The sequence below is a fragment of the Hyla sarda genome, unplaced genomic scaffold (genome assembly GCF_029499605.1).
Source record: "Hyla sarda isolate aHylSar1 unplaced genomic scaffold, aHylSar1.hap1 scaffold_217, whole genome shotgun sequence".
Lineage (NCBI taxonomy): Eukaryota > Metazoa > Chordata > Amphibia > Anura > Hylidae > Hyla > Hyla sarda.
This window is the reverse complement of record NW_026608839.1, coordinates 95,276-106,770: the sequence shown is the minus strand read 5'-3', so window position 1 is coordinate 106,770 and position 11,495 is coordinate 95,276.

Here is an 11,495-nt window from a genome sequence, read left to right as displayed (position 1 = left end):
TCCAGGATTGATATATATTCCAGGATTGATATATATTCCAGGATTGATATATATTCCAGGATTCGTATATATTCCAGGATTGATATATATTCCAGGATTGATATATATTCCAGGATTCGTATATATTCCAGGATTGATATATATTCCAGGATTGATATATATTCCAGGATTGATATATATTCCAGGATTCGTATATATTCCAGGATTGATATATATTCCAGGATTGATATATATTCCAGGATTGATATATATTCCAGGATTGATATATATTCCAGGATTGATATATATTCCAGGATTGATATATATTCCAGGATTCGTATATATTCCAGGATTGATATATATTCCAGGATTGATATATATTCCAGGATTGATATATATTCCAGGATTATATATATTCCAGGATTGATATATATTCCAGGATTTATATATATTCCAGGATTGGATATATATTCCAGGATTGATATATATTCCAGGATTTATATATATTCCAGGATTGATATATATTCAGGATTCGTATATATTCCAGGATTCGATATATATTCCAGGATTGATATATATTCCAGGATTGATATATATTCCAGGATTTATATATATTCCAGGATTCGTATATATTCCAGGATTCGATATATATTCCAGGATTGATATATATTCCAGGATTGATATATATTCCAGGATTTATATATATTCCAGGATTCGTATATATTCCAGGATTCGTATATATTCCAGGATTGATATATATTCCAGGATTGATATATATTCCAGGATTTATATATATTCCAGGATTTATATATATATTCCAGGATTCGGTATATATTCCAGGATTTATATATATTCCAGGATTCGATATATATTCCAGGATTGATATATATTCCAGGATTTATATATATTCCAGGATTCGATATATATTCCAGGATTCGTATATATTCCAGGATTGATATATATTCCAGGATTGATATATATTCCAGGATTCGTATATATTCCAGGATTTATATATATTCCAGGATTGATATATATTCCAGGATTTATATATATTCCAGGATTGGTATATATTCCAGGATTGATATATATTCCAGGATTTATATATATTCCAGGATTCGTATATATTCCAGGATTGATATATATTCCAGGATTGATATATATTCCAGGATTTATATATATTCCAGGATTCGTATATATTCCAGGATTTATATATATTCCAGGATTGATATATATTCCAGGATTTATATATATTCCAGGATTGATATATATTCCAGGATTGGTATATATTCCAGGATTCGTATATATTCCAGGATTGGTATATATTCCAGGATTGATATATATTCCAGGATTTATATATATTCCAGGATTGATATATATTCCAGGATTTATATATATTCCAGGATTCGTATATATTCCAGGATTGATATGTATTCCAGGATTGATATATATTCCAGGATTGATATATATTCCAGGATTTATATATATTCCAGGATTGATATATATTCCAGGATTGATATATATTCCAGGATTGATATATATTCCAGGATTGATATATATTCCAGGATTTATATATATTCCAGGATTGATATATATTCCAGGATTGATATATATTCCAGGATTCGTATATATTCCAGGATTAATATATATTCCAGGATTGATATATATTCCAGGATTTATATATATTCCAGGATTGGTATATATTCCAGGATTTATATATATTCCAGGATTGATATATATTCCAGGATTGATATATATTCCAGGATTCGTATATATTCCAGGATTGATATATATTCCAGGATTGATATATATTCCAGGATTCGTATATATTCCAGGATTGATATATATTCCAGGATTGATATATATTCCAGGATTGATATATATTCCAGGATTGATATATATTCCAGGATTGATATATATTCCAGGATTCGTATATATTCCAGGATTGATATATATTCCAGGATTGATATATATTCCAGGATTGATATATATTCCAGGATTGATATATATTCCAGGATTGATATATATTCCAGGATTGATATATATTCCAGGATTCGTATATATTCCAGGATTGATATATATTCCAGGATTGGTATATATTCCAGGATTCGTATACATTCCAGGATTGGTATATATTCCAGGATTGATATATATTCCAGGATTTATATATATTCCAGGATTGATATATATTCCAGGATTTATATATATTCCAGGATTCGTATATATTCCAGGATTGATATGTATTCCAGGATTGATATATATTCCAGGATTGATATATATTCCAGGATTTATATATATTCCAGGATTTATATATATTCCAGGATTGATATATATTCCAGGATTGATATATATTCCAGGATTCGTATATATTCCAGGATTAATATATATTCCAGGATTGATATATATTCCAGGATTTATATATATTCCAGGATTGATATATATTCCAGGATTGATATATATTCCAGGATTGATATATATTCCAGGATTCGTATATATTCCAGGATTGATATATATTCCAGGATTGATATATATTCCAGGATTGATATATATTCCAGGATTGATATATATTCCAGGATTGATATATATTCCAGGATTGATATATATTCCAGGATTGATATATATTCCAGGATTCGTATATATTCCAGGATTGATATATATTCCAGGATTGATATATATTCCAGGATTCGTATATATTCCAGGATTGATATATATTCCAGGATTGATATATATTCCAGGATTGATATATATTCCAGGATTCGTATATATTCCAGGATTGATATATATTCCAGGATTGATATATATTCCAGGATTGATATATATTCCAGGATTGATATATATTCCAGGATTGATATATATTCCAGGATTGATATATATTCCAGGATTCGTATATATTCCAGGATTGATATATATTCCAGGATTGATATATATTCCAGGATTGATATATATTCCAGGATTAATATATATTCCAGGATTGATATATATTCCAGGATTTATATATATTCCAGGATTGGTATATATTCCAGGATTCGTATATATTCCAGGATTAATATATATTCCAGGATTTATATACATTCCAGGATTGATATATATTCCAGGATTCGTATATATTCCAGGATTCGTATATATTCCAGGATTGATATATATTCCAGGATTGATATATATTCCAGGATTTATATATATTCCAAGATTCGTATATATTCCAGGATTCGTATATATTCCAGGATTGATATATATTCCAGGATTGATATATATTCCAGGATTTATATATATTCCAGGATTCGTATATATTCCAGGATTCGTATATATTCCAGGATTGATATATATTCCAGGATTGATATATATTCCAGGATTTATATATATTCCAGGATTTATATATATATTCCAGGATTGGTATATATTCCAGGATTTATATATATTCCAGGATTCGTATATATTCCAGGATTGATATATATTCCAGGATTTATATATATTCCAGGATTGATATATATTCCAGGATTTATATATATTCCAGGATTGATATATATTCCAGGATTGATATATATTCCAGGATTCGTATATATTCCAGGATTTATATATATTCCAGGATTGATATATATTCCAGGATTTAAATATATTCCAGGATTGGTATACATTCCAGGATTGATATATATTCCAGGATTTATATATATTCCAGGATTCGTATATATTCCAGGATTGATATATATTCCAGGATTGATATATATTCCAGGATTTATATATATTCCAGGATTCGTATATATTCCAGGATTTATATATATTCCAGGATTGATATATATTCCAGGATTTATATATATTCCAGGATTGATATATATTTCAGGATTGGTATATATTCCAGGATTCGTATACATTCCAGGATTGGTATATATTCCAGGATTGATATATATTCCAGGATTTATATATATTCCAGGATTGATATATATTCCAGGATTTATATATATTCCAGGATTCGTATATATTCCAGGATTGATATGTATTCCAGGATTGATATATATTCCAGGATTGATATATATTCCAGGATTTATATATATATTCCAGGATTTATATATATTCCAGGATTGATATATATTCCAGGATTGATATATATTCCAGGATTCGTATATATTCCAGGATTAATATATATTCCAGGATTGATATATATTCCAGGATTTATATATATTCCAGGATTGATATATATTCCAGGATTGATATATATTCCAGGATTGATATATATTCCAGGATTCGTATATATTCCAGGATTGATATATATTCCAGGATTGATATATATTCCAGGATTGATATATATTCCAGGATTGATATATATTCCAGGATTCGTATATATTCCAGGATTGATATATATTCCAGGATTGATATATATTCCAGGATTCGTATATATTCCAGGATTGATATATATTCCAGGATTGATATATATTCCAGGATTGATATATATTCCAGGATTGATATATATTCCAGGATTGATATATATTCCAGGATTCGTATATATTCCAGGATTGATATATATTCCAGGATTGATATATATTCCAGGATTGATATATATTCCAGGATTGATATATATTCCAGGATTGATATATATTCCAGGATTGATATATATTCCAGGATTGATATATATTCCAGGATTCGTATATATTCCAGGATTGATATATATTCCAGGATTGATATATATTCCAGGATTGATATATATTCCAGGATTAATATATATTCCAGGATTGATATATATTCCAGGATTTATATATATTCCAGGATTGGTATATATTCCAGGATTCGTATATATTCCAGGATTAATATATATTCCAGGATTTATATACATTCCAGGATTGATATATATTCCAGGATTCGTATATATTCCAGGATTCGTATATATTCCAGGATTGATATATATTCCAGGATTGATATATATTCCAGGATTTATATATATTCCAAGATTCGTATATATTCCAGGATTCGTATATATTCCAGGATTGATATATATTCCAGGATTGATATATATTCCAGGATTTATATATATTCCAGGATTCGTATATATTCCAGGATTCGTATATATTCCAGGATTGATATATATTCCAGGATTGATATATATTCCAGGATTTATATATATTCCAGGATTTATATATATATTCCAGGATTGGTATATATTCCAGGATTTATATATATTCCAGGATTCGTATATATTCCAGGATTGATATATATTCCAGGATTTATATATATTCCAGGATTGATATATATTCCAGGATTTATATATATTCCAGGATTGATATATATTCCAGGATTGATATATATTCCAGGATTCGTATATATTCCAGGATTTATATATATTCCAGGATTGATATATATTCCAGGATTTAAATATATTCCAGGATTGGTATACATTCCAGGATTGATATATATTCCAGGATTTATATATATTCCAGGATTCGTATATATTCCAGGATTGATATATATTCCAGGATTGATATATATTCCAGGATTTATATATATTCCAGGATTGATATATATTCCAGGATTTATATATATTCCAGGATTGGTATATATTCCAGGATTCGTATATATTCCAGGATTTATATATATTCCAGGATTTATATATATTCCAGAATTCGTATATATTCCAGGATTTATATATATTCCAGGATTTATATATTCCAGGATTGATATATATTCCAGGATTGATATATATTCCAGGATTTATATATATTCCAGGATTCGTATATATTCCAGGATTTATATATATTCCAGGATTGATATATATTCCAGGATTTATATATATTCCAGGATTCGTATATATTCCAGGATTTATATATATATTCCAGGATTCGTATATATTCCAGGATTTATATATATTCCAGGATTTATATATATTCCAGGATTCGTATATATTCCAGGATTCGTATATATTCCAGGATTCGTATATATTCCAGGATTGATATATATTCCAGGATTCGTATATATTCCAGGATTGATATATATTCCAGGATTGATATATATTCCAGGATTCTTATATATTCCAGGATTTATATATATTCCAGGATTCGTATATATTCCAGGATTTATATATATTCCAGGATTTATATATATTCCAGGATTGATATATATTCCAGGATTGATATATATTCCAGGATTTATATATATTCCAGGATTGATATATATTCCAGGATTGATATATATTCCAGGATTGATATATATTCCAGGATTCGTATATATTCCAGGATTTGTATATATTCCAGGATTCGTATATATTCCAGGATTGATATATATTCCAGGATTTATATATATTCCAGGATTGATATATATTCCAGGATTCGTATATATTCCAGGATTCGTATATATTCCAGGATTTATATATATTCCAGGATTGATATATATTCCGGGATTGATATATATTCCAGGATTTATATATTCCAGGATTTATATATTCCAGGATTCGTATATATTCCAGGATTCGTATATATTCCAGGATTGATATATATTCCAGGATTGATATATATTCCAGGATTTATATATACTCCAGGATTTATATATATTCCAGGATTGATATATATTCCAGGATTGATATATTCCAGGATTGATATATATTCCAGGATTCGTATATAATCCAGGATTCGTATACATTCCAGGATTGATATATATTCCAGGATTCGTATATATTCCAGGATTGATATATATTCCAGGATTCGTATATATTCCAGGATTGATATATATTCCAGGATTTATATATATTCCAGGATTCGTATATATTCCAGGATTTATATATATTCCAGGATTTCTATATATTCCAGGATTGATATATATTCCAGGATTGATATATATTCCGGGATTTCTATATATTCCAGGATTGATATATATTCCAGGATTGATATATTCCAGGATTGATATATATTCCAGGATTGATAGATTCCAGGATTCGTATATATTCCAGGATTAATATATATTCCAGGATTGATATATATTCCAGGATTGATATATATTCCAGGATTTATATATTCCAGGATTCGTATATATTCCAGGATTGATATATATTCCGGGATTTCTATATATTCCAGGATTGATATATATTCCAGGATTGATATATATTCCAGGATTCGTATATATTCCAGGATTCGTATATATTCCAGGATTGATATATATTCCAGGATTCGTATATATTCCAGGATTGATATATATTCCATGATTGATATATATTCCAGGATTTATATATATTCCAGGATATATATATATTCCAGGATTCGTATATATTCCAGGATTGATATATATTCCAGGATTCGTATATATTCCAGGATTGATATATATTCCAGGATTGATATATATTCCAGGATTTATATATTCCAGGATTCGTATATATTCCAGGATTTTCACGTTCAAGACCTGGACGCGCTGTAGTGAGTCTTTTTATTTTAATACGGTCTCTGACCTTTCCCAGAATTCCATGGTCCAGGTGCCTTCAGGAACAGAATCTGCTGACTCATCACTGGTCACATGACTCCACCTTCTGACCATAGTCTCATCCATCTTTGTACTGATTGGAGCAAATCCTCAGCGAAGAAGCGGGGCCACGAGCCTGGGATATAAACCCGAATATTTCGTATGGTAGAGAATAGTCACATTTCGAGGTACAATCTCTTTTTCAGATGTAAGCAATGCCCCGGCAGTGTATTCTGTGACAACCAATCACAATAGAAAAACATTCACTACTATAGTTGTCGCCATCTGTAAATAAAGGTGGTGCCTTATGATTACAGCTCTTGGGCACAGACAGGAGTCCCTGCATCATTTTTAAAGGGGTTATCCAGGACTAGAAAACACATATATACTTTGTTCCAAAAATAGCTCCACCCTTGTCTCAGGTTGTGTGGGGTATTGCAGCTCAATTTCATTGAAATTAATAGAGAAAAGTTGTAATCCCACACACAGCCTGAGGACAAGGGTGGAGCTGTTTTTGGAAGAAATTAACTCTGCTTTTTTTTTTTTTTTAAATCCTGGATAACCCCTCTATGAGATGGATAATGTTTGCATCATCATTTAACTACTGTGCAGGAGGTAACGCTCCGCCACTGTGTCGGGGAAGTGTCTAGTCTGTTTTCTGAGTGTGCTCGGCAGGAGGGAACAGTCCGCCATTTTCTTGTAGAAGTGTCGCGGGCACTCTAGTCTGTTATCTGAGCATGCTCAGCATGATCCAGCAACACAAAGTTTACCTTGAGTCCGTTTTAATCTTAATACGTTTATTACAGACTCACAGTAAACTTTGTGACTATGTGATTATGTTAATCGGTCATCTGTAGATGATTCTCAGAGCTTGAGTCTCAAAGAAGCATTGTTGAGCGGCAGCATGCATGCCTCCTCCCTCCCCTACCCCTCACTGCATTGGCTGATTGATTTACAGGTCTCATTGCTGGAAAGTGAGAAGGTGAAATGGGTGGGGGAGGGAGCAGGCATGCATGCTGGGGGTGAGGCAATGCTTCTTTGACACTTGAGTTCTGAGCATGATATTAAGATGTCAGCTCTCCTTTATAAAGAGAAGAGATGTCAGTCAATTCCTGCATAAGAGTTCGGAGTGTCCTCCAGAAAAGGACAATTGGGACGGGACCATTTTGGCATTGCAAGCAGACATTGGGTTTGATGCTTGCACTGATTCTGTGGAGAAAGGGCGCAGTATGATACCAAAACTATTGAATGTTGTATTGATTCTTCTTGTAGGTAGATCACATGTACGTTAAGCTTCTCTAGTCCAGGTCCATGTCTCTCAAGACAGTCAGGATCCCAAAAATTCTGCCCATCTGTCACATCTGTCTGGAGGGGTTGTCCCATCTCTCGAGAGGGGTTCTCATCTGTCCAGAGAGGTTTTCTCGCTTGTCTGGAGAAGTTGTCTCGCTTGTCCGGAGGGGTTGTCTCGCTTGTCCGGAGAGGTTGTTTCACCTGTCTGGAGGAGTTGTCTCATTGGTCCTGAGGGGTTGTCTCGTCCATCTGGAGGGGTTGTCTCCTCTGTCCGGAGGGGTTGTCTCCTGTCCATAGGGGTTGTCTCACTTGTTCTGAGCGGTTGTCTCGCCCATCCGGAGGGGTTGTCTCATCTGTCTGGAGGGGTTGTCTCATCTGTCCGGAGGGGTTGTCTCACCTGTCCGGAGGGGTTGTCTCCTCTGTCCGGAGGGGTTGTCTCCTGTCCATAGGGGTTGTCTCACTTGTTCTGAACGGTTGTCTCGCCCGTCCGGAGAGGTTGTCTCATCTGTCCGGAGGGGTTGTCTCATCTGTCCGGAGGGGTTGTCTCACCTGTCCTGAGGGTTTGTCTCACCTATCCTGAGGGGTTGTCTCGCCCGTCCGGAGGGGTTGTCTTACCCGTCCTGAGGGGTTGTCTCACCTGTCCTGAAGGGTTGTCTTACCTGTCCTGAAGGGTTGTCTCGCCCGTCCGGAGAGGTTGTCTCATCTGTCGCCAGGGGTTGTCTCGCCCATCCAGTGGGGTTGTCTCGCCTGTCTGCAGGGATTGTCTCGCTCATCCGGAGGGATTGTCTCATCTGTCTGTCTCAAACGGGTGTGGGCCGCATCCAATGACCAATAGCTGCACAATCCTGCTGGTCTTAGATTTTTTATGTTTCTGGTTTATATTGTTTATTATCTTCACATGGCGACTTAAAGTCCGGTGGGCTGATATAATGGATTCCGCCATTGGTGTGCGGAGTAGGTGAAGGCATCCGGATCAGCCCATACTAATGTGTAAGGACAGTGTAGGATAAATGACTTATGGGGACTGTACCTACACCCCAGCCCCAGCCTGACACCCAGCACCATGTAGACTCAGCCTGACACCCGACACCGTTTAGACCCAGCCAGACACCCCGCACGGTGTAGACTCAGCCTGACACCCAGCACCGTGTAGACCCAGCCTGACACCCCGCACCGTGTAGACTCAGCCAGACACCCAGCACCGTGTAGACCCAGCCAGACACCCCGCACCGTGTAGACTGAGCCAGATACTCAGCACCGTGTAGACCCAGCCAGACACCCCGCACCGTGTAGACTCAGCCAGACACTCAGCACCGTGTAGACCCAGCCTGACACCCGGCACCGTGTAGACCCAGCCAGACACCCCGCATCATGTAGACCCAGCCAGACACCCAGCACCATGTAGACCCAGCCTGGCACCCAACACCGTGAAGACCCAGCCTGACACCCGGCACCGTGTAGACCCAGCCTGACACCCGGCACCGTGTAGACCCAGCCTGACACCCGGCACCGTGTAGACCCAGCCTGACACTCAGCACCGTGTAGACCCACCCAGACACCCCGCACCGTGTAGACTCAGCCAGACACCCCGCACCGTGTAGACTCAGCCAGACACTCAGCACCGTGTAGACCCAGCCAGACACCCCGCATCATGTAGACTCAGCCTGACACTCAGCACCGTGTAGACCCAGCCAGACACCCAGCACCGTGTAGACCCAGCCTGGCATCCAACACCGTGAAGACCCAGCCTGACACCCGGCACCGTGTAGACCCAGCCAGACACCCGGCACTGTGTAGACCCAGCCTGACACCCGGCACCGTGTAGACCCAGCCTGACACCCGGCACCGTGTAGACCCAGCCTGACACCCGGCACCGTGTAGACCCAGCCAGACACCCCGCACCGTGTAGACTCAGCCAGACACTCAGCACCGTGTAGACCCAGCCAGACACCCCACATCATGTAGACTCAGCCTGACACTCAGCACCGTGTAGACCCAGCTAGACACCCAGCACTGTGTAGACCCAGCCTGGCACCCAACACCGTGTAGACCCAGCCTGACACACGGCACTGTGTAGACCCAGCCTGACACCCGGCACTGTGTAGACCCAGCCAGACACCCGGCACTGTGTAGACCCAGCCTGACACACGGCACTGTGTAGACCCAGCCTGACACTCAGCACCGTGTAGACCCAGCCTGACACCCGGCACCGTGTAGACCCAGACAGACACCCCGCATCATGTAGACTCAGCCTGACACTCAGCACCGTGTAGACTCAGCCAGACACCCAGCACCATGTAGACCCAGCCTGGCACCCAACACCATGAAGACCCAGCCTGACACCCGGCACCGTGTAGACCCAGCCTGACACCCGGCACCGTGTAGACCCAGCCTGACACCCGGCACCGTGTAGACCCAGCCTGACACCCGGCACCGTGTAGACCCAGCCTGACACTCAGCACCGTGTAGACCCACCCAGACACCCCGCACCGTGTAGACTCAGCCAGACACCCCGCACCGTTTAGACTCAGCCAGACACTCAGCACCGTGTAGACCCAGCCAGACACCCCGCATCATGTAGACTCAGCCTGACACTCAGCACCGTGTAGACCCAGCCAGACACCCAGCACCGTGTAGACCCAGCCTGGCATCCAACACCGTGAAGACCCAGCCTGACACCCGGCACCGTGTAGACCCAGCCTGACACCCGGCACCGTGTAGACCCAGCCTGACACTCAGCACCGTGTAGACCCAGCCTGACACCCGGCACCGTGTAGACCCAGCCAGACACCCCGCATCAT